Genomic DNA, 21,897 nt, shown 5'->3' on the forward strand with positions numbered 1-21,897 from the left:
GCTGGATTCACCGCACCCCGACGCCGAAATCGTGGCCAGCACCGGGGCAGAGAATCCATTTCCCCGCATGGAATCGGGACCGGTGCCGGTTCCCCAATTCTCCGGGCCCCGAAAAGCAGTGTACCCAGTCGGGGCATTAGCGTGGCGGCTGCGGACTCAGTCCACAGCCGTCCTGGTCGGGGGCAGGCCGATCGGAGGGCAGGGGGGGCTTAATACTCGGCCGGGGAATATTTGGGCGGGTGGTCTGGATCGGGCGCACAGCCGATCGGGGGCACTATATTTAAGGTCCAGCTCCGCGATCTGAGTCCGCCATGGAGCACGGCGCGACCGCTGGAAGCCGCCGCTGTGCGCATGCACGGCCTCTGACCCAGAAATGCAGGGGTCCTTATCTGCAACAAAAACTGCTAGTTGCACCCTAGTTCACTGATGTCCCCCTGCAGGACTAGGAATATGTGGCCATTCAGGCATGAAAGTCCACAGTTTTTAACTTACAACGGCGTGGGGACATGGTCCCAATAACAGAGAATCCAGCCCGATGTTTTTAGACCACCAGACCCACTTTTGCACCCAAAACCCAACAATAGAAACAATTTATACTTGTATTGCACCTTTAACATAATGAAATGTCCCGCAGCACTTCACAGGAGCGTTATAAAACAAGGTACGATAGTGAGCCACACGAGAAGTTAGTTCAGGGGCGTGATCGTACAGCCTCGTTGGACCTGAACCGGTCACACGGCAAGGCCGTGAGATCTCGTGAGGCGTTTCCGAGCATCAAAAATCTTGTGAGATCTAATGAGATCTTGCGAAGCACCGTGATCTGGATCCATTGACTGTGATCCAGATTGACATATTTAAGTGCACAGTTAAGCTCACTTAAATATGTCACCGCCGGATTCGCCCAAGACCCTGGAACTAATGGCCACACCTGGGAGTCCTCGTCATCGAGCCGTTTAGTACTGGTCCACACAAACCTCCTTGGGCGGGGGGAGGGGGGGGGGGGGGGAGGGGGAGGTGTCTCCAGGCCAATGGAGCCCCCTGGGTGGTCGGGCTCTGGGTCGTGTGGTACCCTGGCACACCCACTGCCACCTTGGCACAGCTAATCAGGCACCCTGGCAGTGCCACCCAGGCTGGCAGGGACACTACCAGGATACCAGGCTAGCGGTGCCTGGGATCAGGCCTGGGGTGCCCTGCCCTTATGAGGTGTGGTGAGAGAGTGCTCGAGTGGTGCTGTAGGTGCTGAGAAACACCCCGTTAAATGCACCCAAAACGGGACTTGTTTCCCGTTAAATTGCAGACAAACAAAACCTGAGTCAAAGAGATATGTTTTAAGATGTGTCTTAAAGGAGGAAAGTGAGAACTTGGGACCCAGACATTGATATTTGGATGATATCTTCAGTCTTTAATATAATTCTTCAATGTAATGCAATCTCCCTGAAAAGGACACTGTAGTTTATAATCCATTGCCTACAAAAGATTTATTCTCACAAGTAACATGGCTGCTAGTCACACGCAACATGGTTTAAGTGTCATTGGTTGTGTAAGGTCAATAAGACATGAAAGGATCCAAAGTGTTTACATCAGGCTTTATTCTTTCATTGCTCTTTTTAAAATGGGCCTTCTGCTGAACTCAACAAGATGGCTGCTACAAGTCACATGAGTACAGCATTTGCCGTGTGTTCTGGACGAAGCCAACAGGAGTTAGAAGAACAAAATAACCCTCCCCTCACCATCATGGAATATCACACCCAATTGGAAGGGGAATATTACAAAACCAGGGGACTTGCAGATTGAAACTTGTTATTCCTGCAGACTTGTGAACAGATCCATCTCACGCCTATGATTTTTTTAGGTCCATTTCAAAATGGGACCACTGAGGGGAGAATGGATTCCATTTGCATCTCGATAAAATTACCCGTTTCACGGAGTCAGGTAGTCTGCCCAGCCAAAAGCTTCCTGACACAAGACCTTCAACATGGATAGTAACTCTTTCAAAAGCTAATGACTGGCAAATTATCAGTCATGAAACCAAAGCCAGCGCCGGACAATGGATAAATATCCCTTTTGAAATCATTTTGGAGAAACCAGGCCACTTGACTTGGGTGACCATTATGAAATCTCTTTTTTCCTTCGAGAACTGAGAAACCCTCAGTCTGCTGAATTGCCAACTAATCGAAGAGACCTGTAGTGGGACTCCCAACTGACCAAGCAGCTGGTCACTGCGTCTCAACCCCTTGAAGCCTGTTTGAGTTTCAATGTTTCTGATCATCGCTTGCCAAGCGACCTGAGCACAGAAATCCCATTGTGTTGCATTGTCACTTGTTTCAAAGTTTTCCGTGTTGCTGTATCCAACCAGAAACTCTGGACTGAACTCCACCACAAAGGAAATACACTCTGGATTTCAACTTTTTGGCCTGTGAACCAATACCCATTTCTGTGGCTCTTTTACTTTTGTTACCTATAGTTGTAAAAACTCCCTCTTTTCAAGTGTGTGACTGTGTATATGTCGGTGTGGGTTTTGGGATGTGTGTGTTTGGGGGGGGGGGGGGGGGGGGGGGGGTTGTGGGTGCGGGTGCATGTGCTTGTGGATCCATGTGTGTGTTCATAGATGGGGGTATGTGCATGTGTGGATGTCCCTGTGTTGGGTTTGTGGCCGCATGGGTGCATGTCTGTGTGTGTGCATGTAGTTGGAAGCAATTCCCACCCCGGGTTTGAATGTGAATTAAACTAACCTGAGTTAATTATAATGCTGCATGTTACCTATAAAATTAGACCACACAAACTGAGGATTTAGGGAAAGCACGCTGCAACCAACTTTAAAAATAATTCAAAAACACTTCTTGTTACAGTCAGATGGGGAGAGGACAAACAAAATCAATTTGCCTCTCCTGTCTGTAACAGTATTTTTTTAAAATTAATTTTAATTCAGCATCTGCCATATTACTCCCAGTAGATTTGCCATTACATGAAATAACTTTGGAAAGCACAGCATACTTGTTAAATCATAGCAACATCACAAGAAATCGGGAGCACAGTGGGTAGCAGTGTTACTTCATAACACCAGGGTCCCAGTTTCGATTCCCAGCTTGGGTTGCTGACTGTGAGGAGTCTGCACGTTTTCCCTGTGTCTGCGTGTCTGTGTTATTGGTCTATTTGGACATCCTGAATTCTCCCTGTGTACCCGAACAGGTGCTTGAATGTGGCGACTGATGTGTTGGGCAGGCTGGGTCTATGTGGACTGCGTTTGATGCAGTGTAGCAAGAGACAGACTTCCAACACTTGATGAGATGCAACACGATTTTATTTAACATCTAACTATATTACATGTCCAACTGTGGGTTGACACTCTGCTGACTTGATTGGAGACCTGAGGCTAGCCTGACCAGACTAACTGACTACCACATGGTGTTTGCACTGGCTAATGCTCACGAGCTCTGACTGTCTCAGAGGCTGGATCCCGAGAGAGCGGGAAAACTGGTGCCCTCTGACTTTATAGTGGTCGTGTCCTGTCTGGTGATTGGCTGGTGTGTTCTGTGTGCTCACTGGTTATTCTGTGTGTCAATCAATGCCTGTCTGCACTCCATCATATACATGGATATATATTATGACAACGACTCGGGGATTTTCACAGTAACTTCACTGCTTACAAAGTTACAAAATTCACTGGAGAATAATTGATGAACATTGTCTCTGAGGGAAATGTGTCTTGATTCCTATTTTACTTAGCATGTTTGGCGGGTGGTCGAGTTGAAACCACCCGGAGTTTGAGTCAATCCGGACTTAGCGTTGTTTACCATTCCACTCGGAAGATGTCGGCTGTTGTGAATTACCATGGGAGGTCCAGGACCTCGTCGAGATCATAGAATTTACAGTGCAGAAGGAGGCCATTCGGCCCATCGAGTCTGCACCAGCTCTTGGAAAGAGCACCCTACCCAAGGTCAAAACCTCCACCCTATCCCCATAACCGAGTAACCCCACCCAACACTAAGGGCAATTTTGGACACGAAGGGCAATTTATCATGGCCAATCCACCTAACCTGCACATCTTTGGACTGTGGGAGGAAACCCACGCACACACAGGGAGGATGTGCAGACTCCGCACAGACAGTGACCCAAGCCGGAATCGAACCTGGGACCTGGGAGCTGTGAAGCAATTGTGCTATCCACAATACTGCCAAGATTCAACAGTTCCTTTGCTTGATGCAGCTTGACTGCATTGCACAGTGCTCATCTGGAAATTCCCCTTTCCATGTCAGCATATATGGATGGCCAGTACAGTGATAATTTCACTCTGTATCCGGTTGCTTCCAACCCAGGGTGGCCCTGGTGCAGTTGTGTGTGGTACCTCTGGAGGGTAGTAGGGATGACAAATCGCTAGCCACCAAATATTAGTCCATCCTGTACTGGCAACTCAACTCTGATGTGTGAAGCTTGTGGGGCAGCTCCCTTGAGGATTTTGGCCATGATGGTACGATGACATTGTGCAGTTGCCTGCATGTTGATATCTGTAAGCCGTATTTGAGTTCATGAATTCAACAAGAGAACAGCACTTCTATTGCCATAATGTCTTCCTCACAATCGCCTAATCTGTGGGAGGTAAAAAAGCTTGAGAGAAGGTATCAGACAAATACAGCTCCTTGCCATGTTTGTAGACGATGCTGAGGTTGTAGTGTTGCAACTTTAGCATCAGCCACCAGATGCAGTGTGGAAAGGCTTCTTTAAGATAGTTATGAGTGGATGGTGATCTGTTTCAGCAGTTGCAGTGTGACCATATGAAATCATGAAATTTCTGACAGGCGAAGACTAAAGCAAGATGCTCCTTTTTTGATCTGTGTATAACGAGTCTCAATGTCAGTGAGGCCCCTTGAAGCAAAGCTTATTTGTCTGCCATTCTGGATGTAGACCACACCAAGTTTGTGCTGGGAGGTCTCTGCTGATATGAGCACGGGTGTTCGAATGTCAAAATATTGCAATACCAGTGGGGCTGCAAAAGATTATTCTGAGTCTGCTGAAGACCTTTGTATGGTTCTCTTGCCAGCACAATTTGATGTCCTTGTGGAAGAGTTAACAGAGGTCTACTATAGCATGGAATGAACTTAGAAAGAAAATCTGCCATGCTCACAAAGGGCTGTAAAGTCCAGAGATGTGGCCATCTATCATTTGCCATTTCCCTGGCTGGATCAGGCTTTACACCACTGGCTGTATGTAAATGGCCCACATCAGGTCCCTGGTTGACCAGGAATCTGCATTTTGCAGGATTCAGTTTTAATCGGGTGGTCCTGATTCTGTCAAGGACAGGACAAAAACGTGCATCGCTCTTGCATACTGTGAGCTCAAACAAGAATTTCATCAACAATGATCTCGCAAGGTTGGTCTGCAAGGAGTTGCTCCATGCACCGCTGGAAAACCTCATTGCCGGTGGAGATCCCATACAGCAGACAGGAAAATGATATCTGCCTTTTGGAGACATGAATGTGGTTAGTTTTGAGGATTGTTCTAATGGGATCTGCCACAACCCATATTTCGCATTGCGAATGCTGAACACCTCAGCATTTTGCATGTCTGCCATCACCTGTTCCACTGTCTTCATAGGGTGATGTGGCCCAAGCAGCTCTTTGCTTAGGTGTGCTGGTCAATGCATATCCTGGCCGCACCATTGCTGAAACCCATTCCGTCTTCAGGGGTTATGACACCGAGTGCCATCATCCGATGCAGCCCATGAATGACTTTTTGCTTCATGGCTACCGGTACTCTTCTTGGAGCACAGACCATTGGTGGTACCTAGTCATCTAGTCTCATATGGTATACAACTGGTAGCTTACCAATGATGTCAGAGTTGAGGAGACCTCTATACGCTGTCATCTCTGCGGCTTGGCGTTGTAGAGCATGCACTTCTGGGCAAAGCTAAATGAGCCCCAATGCAACGTGATCCTGAAGTCCTAGTAGAGACGTTAAGTTCTGGTCAGCTAAATGGAACTTGAAACTTCCTTGTGTGCAGTGGGGGGTTGCTACACCTTCAGTGTGGATTGTCTGTCCACAATAAGCCACAAGGTGCATCTGGGTGCTGGGATCTGGTGCCGCATTTGGGTCAACTTCCCATAACCTTTGGCTGGATAGTACGTTGTCCTTCACTCCAGTATTAATCTTAACTTTAAGTCTGGCTTTACTGTTAAATATGTTGAGAGTGATAAAGATCTCACACTTTACCGTGACACTGTCACAATAGAGTGTTGTTGGAGGCTCTCTAACTTCACTGGTTTGGTTGAACTCCAATTCATTGACCTTCCTGAGGCGCCTAGCCCTCGAGGATCAATCATCTGCCATGCTCCTGACAGGAGAGGGTGGCTGATGTAGTTTAGATCTGCAGCATTTAGCAAAGTGGTTCAATTTCCTGCATGTTTTACCATATGCTAAACAAGCTGTTCTGTCGGAGACGGGTGCCTCCTGTACTGCAAAAATCTCGGTGTCCCATCTAAACTCTCTGCTTTGCTTCTCCAATTGTTCATTTAACATAGATATTGATGGCTACTTGTAATGTTTAAGTCTTTTTCTTGCAGGAGCTGCTTGTGGACTATATTGCTATATATTCCACAAACTATGCAACCCCTGATTAGGTCTTCAGTGAGAGTTCGGAGAGTACATTTCTTTGCCACTATTTTTAGGATGGCGATGGAAGATTATATTGACTGATGGCACAGTGGTTAGCATTGCTGCCTCAAGACGCCGAGGTCCCAGGTTCAATCCCGGCTCTGGGTCACGGTCTGTGTGGAGTTTACACATTCTCCCCGTGTTTGCGTGGGTTTCGCTCCCATACCCAAAGATGTGCTGGGAAGGTGGATTGGCCACGTTAAATTGCCCCTTACTTGGAAAAAATGAATTGGGAACTCTAAATTTATATTATTGACTCATCTGCTCTTTGGTTCATGGAATTGAATGCATGCAAATGTTCTCAAATTGTTTTAGGATGACAGCAGGGTCTCCTTTTCCTCCTGTCTGGAAGACAAACAACTCATATTTTTGGAAGGCTCGGCTCAACAGTTACGTACAGTATTTATGCTCTGCTCGGGATAACTCTCGTGCTCCCGCCACATGAACACTTATGTCGCCGGGTCATCATGTTCTCACGTGACCTCTCGGTTTACAGCCAACAGCATCCAGGACAAGGAGGTTTGCTTGATCAAACATCCTATCCAACACAATAGGATTCACTCCCACGACATGGTGGCAGCAGTGTGTACCATTTAAAGATACTTTGAAGCAACTCCTGGGGCGCGATTCTCCCAAAGGGAGACAAAGTGCCAACGCCGGAGTGAAAACTGGAGTGTTTCACTCCGGCGTCGGAGGCTGCTCTTCGCCCCCTATTCTCCCACCTCCAGGGGGCTAGGAGCGGCGGCACATCAATCTCGCACGCCGGGCCTTGATGCCCGTGTCAAAGTGGCGCCGCCTGAATGACGCGGCCAGTGGCGCCTAAATGACATCACCCGCGCATGCGCATGTTGGCCGGTGCCAACCCGCACATGCGCGGCTGCCGTCCTCCCCTCCGCTGCCCCGCAAGACATGGAGGATTGATCTTGCGGGGCGGCGGAGGGAAAAGTGCGTCTTTCAGAGACGCTGGCCCGACGATCGGTGGGCACCGATGGGCACCGATCGTGGGCCAGACCCCTCCTGAGCACCCCCCTGGTGCTCGATCCTCCCTCCGCCCCCCCACACGCAGCAGTCGCACGCCGTTCACGCCGGCAGCGACCAGGTGTGGTTGGCGCCGGCATGAACTGGTCGGATTAGGCAGGCCGCTCGGCTTATCCGGGCTGGAGAATCGCCGCTCGACTGGAGCGGCGATTCTCCGAGTGGCCTGTCGCAAAACGCGACATGCCGTTTTGGGGGGGTGGGAGAATCGCGGCGGGTGCCAGGGCGGCGTGGCGTGAATCACCCGGCACTCCCACGATTCTCCCACCCGGCGTGGGGGTCGGAGAATCGTGCCCCTGAAGCCTGCTTTGACAGCCACTTCCAAACTCACATCCTCTGCCACCTTGAAGGACAAGAGCAGCAGGTGCATGGGAACGCCACCACCTGTAAGTTTCCCTCCAAGCCACACACCAACCTGACTTGGAGGTATATGGAAAATTTTCTGCCCCCCCCACGGCACGTTTCACAGAGGTCCACCATTACCAATGGGATTCCCTATTGAGTATAAGGGTGAGATGAAGCTATGACTATGTTAGGTATGAGTCTGAGTGCTGATTGATAGATATTGTTGGGAGATGATTTTGTGTGGTAATTTGAGTAACTGTTGAGGCTTGGTCGGATGTGACATTTGAAGATGTATTCATTGCCCTTGGCCAGACATGTGAGGTCATTCTTGTGAACTACATTTGGGTTCTCTGAACTTGACTCTTGGGAATGACTTTCACAGCTATCTGTTCCCATTGCCTTTCCATCATGTATCTGGAGGGCCTCCTGGGTCCCTGCTGATGAAGGCCATCTCTCCTACACTCCATCTTCTCCATCAAGACTTCCAATGCAGAGACCAAGGCCCTTGCAGCCAGCTCTTTCCCAGGTTGTATTATCCTTCCCCATGTCCCAGGTTAGATTCACTTCCTCGATGACTGCCAGCATCTGTATTAACAAGTTATTATTTTGCACCTTCTACTGATGCTACTGCCAATGAACAATGCCTTAGTACTGACTGCACTTAGCAATCAAATGAGCAGGTAGCACGTAGTTGAAGTACTTCCTGTGTTCCATTGAATGGGCTTAGTTTGTTATTTGAGCATCATGATCTGTGTGCTCTTTTCAAAACCTGTAAGATTAGTCCCCTAATAACTTTGCCAGGCTTATTACTCAGTCTCTCACATATGTCCTATGCCTAGATGGGCTCATACCATGCCTGGTTTAGCAGTTTTCACTTGACTTATCAGGTTGTAAACTCTCTGCAAGGCTAACCCCATCTCTCCCCTCTCATGCCCATCCTGATAGTAAAATCTATCCCACCTATTTAGGAGTTTAGGCACGCCTATTAATTCTCAGTCATGCCTTATGGAGCAGAAATTCTCCTTAAACAATCCGCCCATCTCATCTGTCTTGTGCCTGTCTTGGCACTGTTCTTGAATAAAATATTTCTGCCTTGCCTGTTTTTGGGAGATTAACCTTAAAACAGTCTCTGCCTTCATTGCAGGAGATTGTGCAGTCCCTAATTGATGTTGGCACCAATTTTAACCATCAAAGTGACCTTTGAAATCTTCCCTATCTAAGTTAGAGTGTTCATTCTGTGTTTATACTAGTATCTACTGGAACCACAATGAGAGAATTTGCTGTTATCGTGCTAATTGCAAACACAATATTTGATAAAACCCATCAGAAATGTTCACATTGTCACATAAACGCATGTTGATTCTCCACCACTTAGTGAGCCTGCTGTGAATGCATGTGTAGTATTGTTGTGGGAACAAATCAGCCCCTGAGCAAACATAGCACTTATGTTACCTCTATTCAGGGATGCCTGGAAGGAGTAGGCCATCAAGAGGTTGTAACTGGTACTGCATACTTAGTGACCAGATTACATTTTATTTTCTTCGGCTGAAAAATACACAAGCCTACAAAAGTGCAGAAGAAGGCCATTTGGCCCATTGAGACTGCATGGACCATTTGAAACACCGCCCGACACAGACCCAATCTCCTATCCCTGTAACCCCACCTAACCTTTGTACAATTCGGCGCAATTTAGCATGGCCAATCTACCTAACCTGCACATCTTTGGACTGTGGGAGGAAACAGGAGCACCCGGAGGGAACCCACACAGACACGAGGAGAACGTGCAGACTCTACACAGACACCGAGGTCGGAATCGAACCAAGGTCCCTGGCGCTGTGAGGCAGCAGCGCTAACCACTGTGTCACCGTGTCTTAATTACATGTGTCACGACGCACACTAATGTTATCTGCGAGAATACCCTTACTTGGAACACCGGTTCGTGGGGTGTAGAGTTGTGTTTTGTTTTGTTTCAGCGTGAAGAGACAAGTAAAACCCCAGTGAGAATAAATAGCCCAGTCGTGGTGTGACAATTATTAAAGATTATTTATTAAAGTTTTTTTAAAAAGACAAATACACACAAACCAGATGACTCTACTCTCACGCAATTAAGATGGATGAATTGCCAAACACACATAGTTTGTATGGAACATGTATCTACAATACCTGAAATCTGTAAGACTTCTGCTGTTCCTCAAACAACATTCAAATTGAATAGCTATAGTTACCATACAACATAGAACATAGAACAGTACAGAACAGTACAGGCCCTTCGGCCCAGGATGTTGTGCCGACCATTTATCCTAATCTAAGATCAACCTATAGAACACAGGGATGATACCCAAATCTGGGAACCGTCTTTTTCATGGTCCAGTGAAGATATTTTAAAACTGCTGTTACAAAGATTTTCTGCACTGTCACACACACACGCCCCCACAAACCAGCTTTACAGAATAACGCAATAAACACCAAAAAACTTAGAACATAGAACAGTACAGCACAGAACAGGCCCTTCAGCCCTCGATGTTGTGCCGAGCAATGATCACCCTACTCAAACCCACGTATCCACCCTATACCCGTAACCCAACAACCCCCCCCCCTTAACCTTACTTTTATTAGGACACTACGGGCAATTTAGCATGGCCAATCCACCTAACCCGCACATCTTTGGACTGTGGGAGGAAACCGGAGCACCCGGAGGAAACCCACGCACACACGGGGAGGACGTGCAGACTCTGCACAGACAGTGACCCAGCCGGGAATCGAACCTGGGACCCTGGAGCTGTGAAGCATTGATGCTAACCACCATGCTACCATGCTGCCCTAAGAGCCTCCGTATGTTAGTGTTCAGCTGCCTCCCCCTCACAAACCCTGTTTGATCCTCGTGGATAACCTGCGGCACACAGTCCTCTATCCTCATGGCTAAGATCTTTTGCCAACAGCTTGGCGTCCACATTCAAGAGTGAGATCGGCCTGTACAACCCACACTGCTGGGGATCCTTGTCCCGCTTAAGAATCAGGGCGATCAGCGCCCGAGACATCGTCGGGGGGCAAAGCCCCCCCCTAGCTGAGTGGCATTTTTTAAGAGACATTGCTGTGCATCTGGAGTCACATATAGGCCAGATGAGGTAAAGATGGCAGAAATGCTTCCCTCAAGGACGTTAGTTTTTACAACAGTCAACAATGGTTTCATGGTCACCGTTAAACTTTTAATTCCAGATATTTTATTGAGTTTAAATTCCACCACCTGCTGTGGTGGGATTCGAATCTGGGTCCCAGATCATTATCCTGGGTCTCTGGATTACTAGTCCAGCAGCAATACCACTACACCATTGCTTCCCCATTTTAAAAAAATGTAACTTAAATAATAACATTTTATTACACCCGGTAAATAATGCAGCAGAACCCATATGGATAGCGCTGTTTATTTACTCATTGAGCACCATCTGCTCTTCTTTTGGAGCACGAAGATTGTAATCAACCTTCAGTAGATCTGGATGATCAATATCCACTACAGTGGGTCCAATATCCTCCACACTGAATGCATACACCTCTGCATACACCTCAGAGGAGTTCAGGAATCAGAGATGGTGCTAATGAAAGAATGACAGCTGTGAATAAAGGGTCTTTTGAAGTAAAGCCAAGGCCAAACATGTTGGAGTTCTGTTTCTAACTTATATTCTGAATCAGTCGTTCTTGGACTTGCTTTGAAATAGAAGCTGATGCGGCAAGAGGAAAGTGTGGTGAATTCACTTGGTTCTTTGCATATGACAATACAAGGTCGTCTCACCACCTGATTATGCGATGCTCCCATCCACATAAATGATATCATGTATAGTGACCTTCACTGCAGCTAGTGACCATTTGTCAGTGCGAATGGTATCTGCAATCGCATCTGAAGGTCCTTAAGGAGATACTTGCCTACATCTTTAATAGCTTGTTGGAGTCAAGAGATTGTTCCCTTGGACTGGAAGGATGCATGTGTGGCTCCAATTTTCAAAGATTATGACAAGACGGAACCAGAGCTATAGGGATATTCATTTCAGTTTAGCTATCAGACAGATGCTGCAAGGGATCACGAGAAGCTCTATACGATCACCTTGACTGTGAAGGTGTCATTCAGGACATTCAGCACTGTGCTGGGGAAAAAGACCATGTCTGGCAATTTTAATACATCTTTGAAGAAGCTAGCAACCCAGAGGATAAGGAGACCACCTGTAAGTTCAGAAAGCATTTGATAAGGCATTTCACAATAGGCTACTCCAGAAGACAGAATATGAGGGCCAATGGGAATCTATTCCTAAATGAAGAATTGTGTACCTGGTTGAAGATGGAAAGTTGTTATCAATGGCTGTGAATATGCTTCAAGATGGACTTAAAGTGGCCTCACAAGTTCCATCAGTGTTATCAGAATTGCTTTTAATTTAGCTATACTAATAATGTATATATACCTTATTAGCTGGGCTAACGATGTTAGGTTTTTCAGCAGCTATGTGGAAGTATTGGAACTGTAGAAGAGAATCAACAACTGCAAACATGTTGTGAGAATAAGCCTGCATTTGGCATGTAGTCTTTAACTTAGACAAGTGCAGTGTTTTGCATGTAGACAGGATCAATTCTAAATATACATACCATCTTACAGAGAACAGAACGTCCATAGAAGAAAAAGATCATATTATCATTGTTCAATAATCTCTTAAGGGTCACTATCAGTGCAATGAAGCTGTATATCTTCATTGCTGTACATTTAAAGCATAGGGATCTGGACGGCATCCTCAGGACTATTCATTATAAAACAAAATATTCTCTGGGGGGATTTTTCTGGGACCATCGCATTGGGGGTGGGGCCAGAGGATGCAGTGAACCACTCAAAACTCTATTGACTTCAGCCGGACCAAAGATCCTGCCAGCAGGAGGCACTGTAAAATTCCGGCTTACGTTGTACTTGTACAAAACTGAAAAAGGTTAGACCTAATTTAGAATACTTATGCCCACATAATGGATGCCATTGAAGCTTCAGAAAATGTTCAGCAAAAAGCCTCTAGGATGATTTCCCCTTTTAACACACCTTAGCTAACCAGCTAAGCTTAAGGCCTATCTCTCTATGCTTTGGAGAAATGTTGACTTGATTCAATTTGAGGTCAGTAAAATAATAGGATGCCTTTAAAAGAGAGCTGTACAGGGTTCTGGCGAGGGTGGAGGTCAATAAGAGTCACATGGACTTGAAGCGCTAACTCTGCTTCTCTCTCTACAGATGCTCAAGACCTGCTGTATTTATTCAGCAGTTTCTGCTTTTCTGTAAATATCACCAGAGGACCATAGGCTGCTCTCCCCTTTTAAGAGTTGACTGGTGGTAATTTATCTTGAGGGTCACCACACCTCAGACAAGGAGCAAGGCTGAGAAAGCCAGGCCTTAATGAATAACCTCAGCTGGTACAGAAATTGAACCTGCACTGTTGGCGTTAGTCTGCATCACTAACCAGCCAACTGAGCTAACCGATGCCCTTCTGCTTTTATACCAAGTAATATAAGTTGTATTTCATAGAATAATAGAATCCCGACAGTGTAGAAGGAGGCCATTCAGCCCATTGAGTCTGCATTGACCCTCTGAAAGAGCACCCTACCCTGGTCCACACCCCCACAACCCAACCTATCCTTTTGGACACCATGGGGCAATTTAGCATAGCCAATCCACCTAACCAGCACATCATTGGACAGTGGGAGGAAACCGGAGCACCCGGGCGAACTCCATGCAGTCACAGGGAGAACGTACAAACTCCCCAAAGACAATCACCCAAGGCTGGAATGGAACCGGGTCCCTGGCGCTGTGAGGCAGCAGTGCTACCGTGCTGTCCCTGGATTCGACCTGGACTAATTTGGATTGCCTAGCAGAATAAGAAAAATCTTTCAGATTTTCTTCCCTATGTTGCTCCTTTTATTAACAAACCACAAGCTGCCAGTATGTTTCTTGTATTGACCAAATGACCACACAACTGATATGTTACTTCAAAAGATAGTTTATTATTAAACATAAGACTTATCACTATGTGCAATGATACACGCAGCTACGCATTAAACTACACCTATCAACTAAGATGATCGTTACTCAACTTCTGGGTGACCGACACTGTGCGAGTAGATAAGGCCTGTATCTGAGGCCTGCATGTGTTGGCTGGAAGTCGCCAGGTTCATCTCGGCTGCGGCTCGTATCTCTCAGGTAGCGATCGCAGTCTTGAACTTGGCTGGTCATTATGCTGCAATTGGTGTGCGCACAGGCCGGTCCCAAAAGAGACCGATCCCTCGTGTGCAGGGCCTCTTATCCTTATCCTCTTTCGCGCCCTTTTGTGCGGTACTAACTCAGGATCCAATGGATCGATGAGGTTTCGATCACCCTAATCGATTCTGGGCAATTAAGGACGGGTACCTCAATGGATGGGCGGGTCCTAGTTACCATTGTCCCAAGTACGTATGCCTTTTCAAATAAGGGGAAGCGGTGCTGGGGTGTTTGCTACTGTTTTTATTCCTTAATTTGAGTCTATTGTCCTGGGGAAATCAGTGATTGACCTTTAACAGATCCAAGTTTCAGTTCGGTCTGGTTTTCCTTTGCCCAATACACAGGGGCTGTGTACCGTCTGTGCCCCAACTTGACCACAATTCCCATTATCCTTTGTGGGCGGCCATTTTAGATGGCCACATATCCATCCTCTTAATCCTGAATGCGGAGCGTGATGGATCACAGACTAGAGCCCATCTCTACCTTACTGTGCCGGCCACCTGTCAGTCAGTTCAGGTCCTACTCTACTCTGCCCTAAAATTCATTGCACAGTTTTACCTAATTCATTATGATTACATACAGTTTATCAGCATTAAATCCATTTCCAATTATTGTCTCATTTAAATTAAATTCATATACAGACAGTTCATTTCTAACTAACCTTTCTAAACTAACCTACACTCATGCTGCTTGCTCACACATTAAAGAACTTTATTTACAACACAAAATTTAAAGCAGCAGCACCTCATTCATTCTACTTATCCTTATTATTAATACAAAGGCACAAAAGGCTCATTCCAGCAGCGGTTGTTACATTCGATTATAAGTTGTACATTTTCAGGGTACCTTTTTATTGAATTCCGAAAAGGGGGGCTCGGACCGTGTATATCGGGGGGTGGGAGTCTTTTGCCTTCCATTTGCGGAGCTGGAATATGAGGATGACAATGTATATTACTGTAATCAGGAGGAGGGTCTCGACCATGTAGGAGAGGGGGTTCTGTTTTACAAAGTTTTCCCACCAGGTGGGGGTTTTGGCCTCGATCTCTAATAGCTGCTCGGTGGTATCCTGACTGGAGGGTGGGAGATTTTGTCTACAATCGAAGTGTCCTGTTTGTCTACAAATATAACATGACCCTCGTGGTGCATGGGGTGAACCCTGTGCTCTGGGATACTGTTCTCTGGGGTATTGTTCCTCTCTCCTGCCATCATTTATCCATGCGGGTTCCTGACTACGTCTTACTGGGTGCATGGTGCCTTCTAATCCATTCTGTTCTATCTGTTCCTGTAGTGACTGTTCCCATGCCCCAGAGAGACATCTGAGTACCCATGCCTCATTGTATGTGTGATCTGCTGGATTATAGTTTGCAGAAGCCCTTTTGCCTGCATCTGTGGCATGCAAAACTAAAGTGCCATTTAGTGATGTCCTCAGCATCGACGTTGGCGCAGTTTAATTCCCCAAAAACTGCCTTGAAATGTATCCGGAGGTGACTGGAAAAGGCAGTCGGATGTTTCCCTTTCTTCTGTCTACATTTGTTCAAACCCCCTACTGGATCTCCTTTATTATAGCCGATAGCAGCTAATATGGAGTTCCTCATTTCGTCTAGGGTTCCTCCTCCTACATTTTGGGGTTCAGGTAAAGCTGATCTTACGGACTGGCTAAGGCTCATTACAATTAATTTTGCTTCCTCCCTCTCATCGAAACCATACATAACCTCCTGTTGGCGCACCTCCACAAAGAAGCTATGCGGGTCTGCAGTGGGCTCAATTGATGTGATCTTATTGCAGGCGTCCCTTAACTGGGTTATCATGAGTGGGATGGTGTAGGTGATAGCTGGACCTATATGATCCCTTATCCTTCTTTCTGCAGTGACCGGATTCATGGGTGCCGGGGCAGTTTCACTACTCGTTGGGTTTGATGCGACCTGTTCAGTCGGGGCCGCTGGTGCTTTTCTTTTTGGAATGGATGGAGGTTGCTTTCGACCTTCAGTTCTGTCTACGTACATGTGCGCGCTCTCCTTTAACTCTACCCAATCAGCCATCTCTTCCTCTTTCCCTACTGTCCTGAAGGTACAATTAAAGCCATTTTGAACTGAAAGTAGTGATTGAAGTCTGTCTATCTCTCGCTGGCACTTGGTGTGGTCAGCGGTACTTTGCCTTAGTGGACTGGTGGAGCGCTCTTAAAGCTGCCTCTAAATCGGCACATTTGTTTGTTAGTTTGTTAGCGGCGCCGGGGAGTCTGCTACTGTTGCTATTCTCCTCTCTTACCAAGACCGCACGTTGTGTGTCTTGATAGGCCTTGTTGTACTGGGTTCGGAAGCTGCTGAGGTGCACTATACAGGACTGGTGGGTGCGTTTAACAGTGGCGATTTCTCTTTCCTTAACGGCTAACATCTCCCGGAGTTCCTCATTGTTTCTCTTATTTTCCTCCTCCTGCTCTCTTAACTGACCACGGAGTTTCTCTACGACCACCTCGGTTCCTCGGAACTGAGCCAAGCAGCACACTATTGCCATCGGCTACTTCTTGTAAATCCCACATAGATTCTCCCACCAAGTTTGTCCCATCTTCCCTGGACCTGACTCGGTGTTTGTACAAAAATTCGACCAAAGGGACCATCCTTTCCCCTTTAAATACTTCCTCAACACATCCTCCCATATGGGGCACTGCTCTGACTTGTCAACTACTATAACCTCGATTGGCTGCTGCGGATTCATCATCTTCTCTACTAATTGCACTGCCATCTCTTCTCTACTTTTAATTAGGAACAGGGGAATAAGGAGTCGATCAAACAATGGGCACGGCTTGTGGCTGTATTCCGGTTCACAATCCCTCTAGATCTGCATGCATGTCTGATGAGTTTACCTTACCCTTCCCTGTTAGTTACGCAGGTGGTTAGTGCACACTTCCGAAATTCGGTTATTTGGCCAATACAAAATTTGCGCTTGTGGTTTGTTTTTGATTTTTCCAATTTAATTCAAGTTGTGGACTCTTTCGGAGTACCAAAGTCACTTCTAATCGAGTCTCGCCAGAGTCGCCAATAATGTTGCTAATAATAACCACAAGCTGCGAGTATGTTTCTTGTATTGACCAAATGATCACACAACCAGTAAGTTAGTTCAAAAGACAGTTTATTATTAAACACAAGACGTATCTCTATGTGCAATGATACACGCGGCTACGCATTAAACTACACCTATCAACTAAGATGATCTTGACTTAACATTTGGATGACCGGCTCTGTGCGAGTAGATAAGGCCTTTATCTGAGTCTCCACGTGTGTGGGCTGGCAGTCGTCAGGTTCGTCTCGGCTGCGGCTCGGCGCAGGTAGCGATCACGGGTCTTGAACCTGGCTGGTCGTTAGCTGCAATTGCTGTCGGCACAGGCCGGTCCTAAAAGAGACCGTTCCCCATTGCGCAGGGCCTCTTACCCTTCTCCTCTTTCACGCCCTTGTGTGCTGTACTAACTCAGGATCCAATGAATCGATAGGGTCTTGATCATCCTAATCGATTCTGGCTAATTAAGGGCGGGTACCTCGATGGCTGGGCGGGTCCCAGTTACCATTGTCCCAAGTACGTATGCCTTTTCAAATGAGGAGAAGCGACGCCGGGGAGTCTGCTACTGATGCTATTCCTTAATTTGAGTCTATTGTCCTGGGGAAATCAGTGATTGACCTTTACCAGGTGCAAGTTTCAGTGCGCTCTGGTTTTCCTTTGCCCGATACACAGGGACTGTGTACTGTTTGTGTCCCAACTTGACCAGAATTCCCATTATCCTTTGTGGGCGGCCATTTTAGATTGCCACACCTATTTGGTCATAAGTTTTTATATATCTGATTTTTATCTTTTCCATAACTTGGTCGGGACAAATGAGAAATGCATATGCCTCACTTTCCAATAAAGGTAAGGGGCTGGTTTCTCCGCGCCCTATCGCCGAAATCACGTTCGGCAATGGGGCGGGAATCCTTTTTGACGGCAATATCGGGAGTAGCACCAGTTTTTGTATTCTCCGCCCCTGAAAAGCGGCGTACTCTAGGAGCACGCCGCGCCGATTATCCACGGCTTCAAGCCATTGCCTGAGGCCCGCCCCATGATGCTCCGTCTCCGACCGGCCGAGTTCCCGACAGCGTGAGTCACGTGTGCTCACACCGCCTGGGAATGTCGCGTGGTGGCTGCGTACTCAGTTCGGGGCCGCCACAGTCGGGGGAGGGCCAATCCGCGAGCAGGGGGCACTGTGGGCAGATGGACCGAGGCGCACAAGCAGCTGAAGGGGGGCATTACTTTTGCAATCCGGGTCCGCGAGTTGAGTCCGCCATGGAGCACAGCGTGGCCGCTGTAGGCTGTCACCGTGCTCACGCGCTGCCACGGAACCAGACGTGCTCAGGGCCAGATCATCAGCTAAAGCTGCGAGCTCTACACTGCCTCCCTGCTAGCCCCCAGCAAAACAGGGAATTGGTGGCTGTTTTGCCCAATTTTCTTGGCGTTTTCACGCCAGCATGGGGGTCTTAGTCTCCCAAACAGAGAATCCAGCCCAATGTGTCTGTGACTCCATGACAATGTTAGAAATACAAGCAAATACATTATCATATTTTCATAGATTTTCATAGAATTTACAGTGCAGAAGGAGGCCATTCAGCCCATCGAGTCTGCACCGGCTCCTGGAAAGAGCAGCCTATCCAAGGTCAACACCTCCACCCTATCCCCATAACCCAGTAACCCCACCCAACACTAAGGGCAATTTTGGACACTAAGGGCAATTTATCATGGCCAATCCACCTAACCTGCACATCTTTGGACTGTGGGAGGAAACCAGAGCACCCGGAGGAAACCCACGCACACACGGGGAGGATGTGCAGACTCCGCACAGACAGTGACCCAAGCCGGAATCGAACCTGGGACCCTGGAGCTGTGAAGCAATTGTGTTATCCACAATGCGACCGTGGGATAATACTCCAGAACTCCAGAAAAACAAATTCTATGACTTCAATGCTTCCATCCCCCTTCAGAAAGGTTTACATCTGCCAGTGCTAGGCAGTTGCTTTTGAAATAGGTAAAAATAGTCATCAGTTTGCTAAATGACTTAATTCAAACAATTTTTTCTTTTTCTTCCAAATCCTAAAGTGCTACCATTTCTGGTAGCCAGGATAGTTCATCGATGGTCTTTGTCTGTGCTGATATTTTAACATCTTCCCCTTGAGCTAATACTAGGTTCAGAAAAGGCAAATCACCTCATTACAATGTGAAGCAAAATGTATCTTTTCTTGAATCAAACTTCTCAGTTATGTCCATTCACCATTTTTGGAGAGATAGAAATGATCACACTAATATTAAAACTCTATCTCCATTTCTTGCTCACTTGTCTCGACTTTATTGTCAAATTTAACAACATGTGGCCCAGATTCTGGCCTGATTATGGCCGAATCTAGTTGGGTTTAAAAATCAACAATTGTTTCAGATAGTCCTTATTATTTCTCTATGTGAGGGCAAAAGGGTAACTTAAACCCCCGAATACATTCATGCATTGTTTCTTTAACAGTGGATTGGTGTTTGATATCTTTGTTATCAGGTCTTCACTTCATTAGTGGGAAAGCCTGTCACTGGCGACAGCAGTCAATGAGTGAATTGGAAAAGCGGATACGGTTCAATACTGAGATCACATTTTATTGTCTTGTTGAAATACTCTGGCCAAACAGATGTTCCGCAAGATTCTGTGAGGATGAACTAATTGAAAGGGAAATTATTCATGGTGGTGAAATAGAATATAATAGTAAAATCAGATCATCTTTTTCCAACTGTACGTTTGTTTGCACTTAATGTTAAATTTACAACTCAAGTAAAGGCGTTGCCCAAATTTCCATGTGTTATGTTTCTGATTTATGAAAGGAACAGGAATAATAATGCTGAAATTGAATGTGTTCCCTGCAAGGTTATGAATGTCATTTGAGAAATATATGACAAATTCACCATTAGTCTTTGGGTGTCAACCTACTCAGGACAAATTTAATTACAGACCTATCCATCCACATCCTAATGAAGTTAGAATTCAGCATTTCCCAATATAAAGCTTGTGTCAGCATCCACGAAGCACTCTGAAAACCTGACAGCTGAAGTGAGCACAAGACTGCACAAAGCAAAAGCAATGTGGAAGGAATAATACACTCTACATTTGCTAAAGTAAACAAACCAACACATACAACAACCATTGGAAATCAAACAGCAATAATAATAATCTTTATTATTGTCACAAGTAGGCTTACATTAACACTGCAATGAAATTACTGTGAAAATCCCCCTAGTCGCCACATTTCGGCGCCTGTTCAGGTTGAGGGAGAATTCAGAATGTCCAATTCACCTCACAAGCTCATCTTTTGGGACTTGTGGGAGTTCACCGGAGCACCCAGAGGAAACCCACGCGGCCACGGGGAGAACATGCAGACTCCGCACAGACAGTGACCCAAGCCGGGAATCGAACCTGGAACCGTGGCGCTGTGAAGCAACAGTGATAACCACTGTGCTACCGTGTCGCCCATCATTGCCATTGCACAAAGCTACTTCCACCTCTGCACAGGTTAACATACGAATCACGCCACGCCGCCCTGGCACCCCCCGCGATTCTCCCACCCCCCCCAAAATGGCGTGTCACATTTTGTGACAGGCCGCTCGGAGAATCGGCGCTCGTCGTTTCTAACGGCGACCGGCGACTCTCCGGACCGGATGGGCGGAGAGGCCTGCCGAACCCGACCGGTTCACGCCAGCGCCAACCACACCTGACCGCTGTGTGTGGGGCCTGTGGGGGGCGGAGGGAGGATCGAGCACCACGTGCGTGCACAGGAGGTAGCGAAGGGGAAGACGGCAACCACGCACGCGCCGCCGGCCGTGTCATTCCCGGCGCGCCGCTTTGACGCAAGCGTCAAGGCCCGGTGCGCAAAATTCTTGCAACGCCGCTCCTACCCCCCTGGGAGGGGGGGGGGGGAGAATAGAGGGCGAGGTGCGGCCTCCGACGCCGGAGTGAAACACTCCGGGTTTCACTCCAGCGTCGGCTGTTTGTCTCCCTTTGGGAGAATTGCGCCCAAAGCTTTTGACAGAAATTTTAAAACTGTTCACACAGATAATCCAAAAACTTCTGTGTCCCTGACCAAAAGGCCTGTGTGTGCATTTTTTAAATTCCCCCTCCAATTTAGAACAAATGCATTGGGAAGAGATTTGAGATTTAACCTGAAACCAGGGGGAGGGGTGAATTAAATGTCCACTAAATCTTAAGATTTTTTTTTTAGTGTTCTGATTTCCATTGTGGGAATAAAACATAATATATCACTCTCCCATCAAAACAATCGGCCAATCCGCACCTACACAGGGCTCCAATCCAGACAATCCCCTGTCAAAACTTTATCCCATCAGCAGCAGCTTTTAATACTTTTTAAATTAAATGTCCCCAGGAGACTGACCCAGGTCTCCACAGAGTCTTCCCTTAATTAAAAAATAAGTACAAAGACATTCTGAAACAACTCTGCTTTGTAGAGGTTACATTATTGTGGTAGTCCCCACTGATGTACATATTGTATATATATGTGCTCGATCCTCGCTCCGCCCCCCACAGGCCCCAC

The 21,897-nt window shown here is 46.9% G+C and overlaps 1 protein-coding gene across 1 annotated transcript in view; it reads left to right on the plus strand.

Annotated features, from left to right (window-relative positions):
- pipox (pipecolic acid oxidase) overlaps positions 1–21,897 on the plus strand; it is a 124,811-nt gene that overhangs the window by 19,432 nt on the left and 83,482 nt on the right. The window lies entirely within an intron of this gene.

Source organism: Scyliorhinus canicula, chromosome 12, assembly GCF_902713615.1.
Source record: "Scyliorhinus canicula chromosome 12, sScyCan1.1, whole genome shotgun sequence".
Taxonomy (NCBI): Eukaryota; Metazoa; Chordata; class Chondrichthyes; order Carcharhiniformes; family Scyliorhinidae; genus Scyliorhinus; species Scyliorhinus canicula.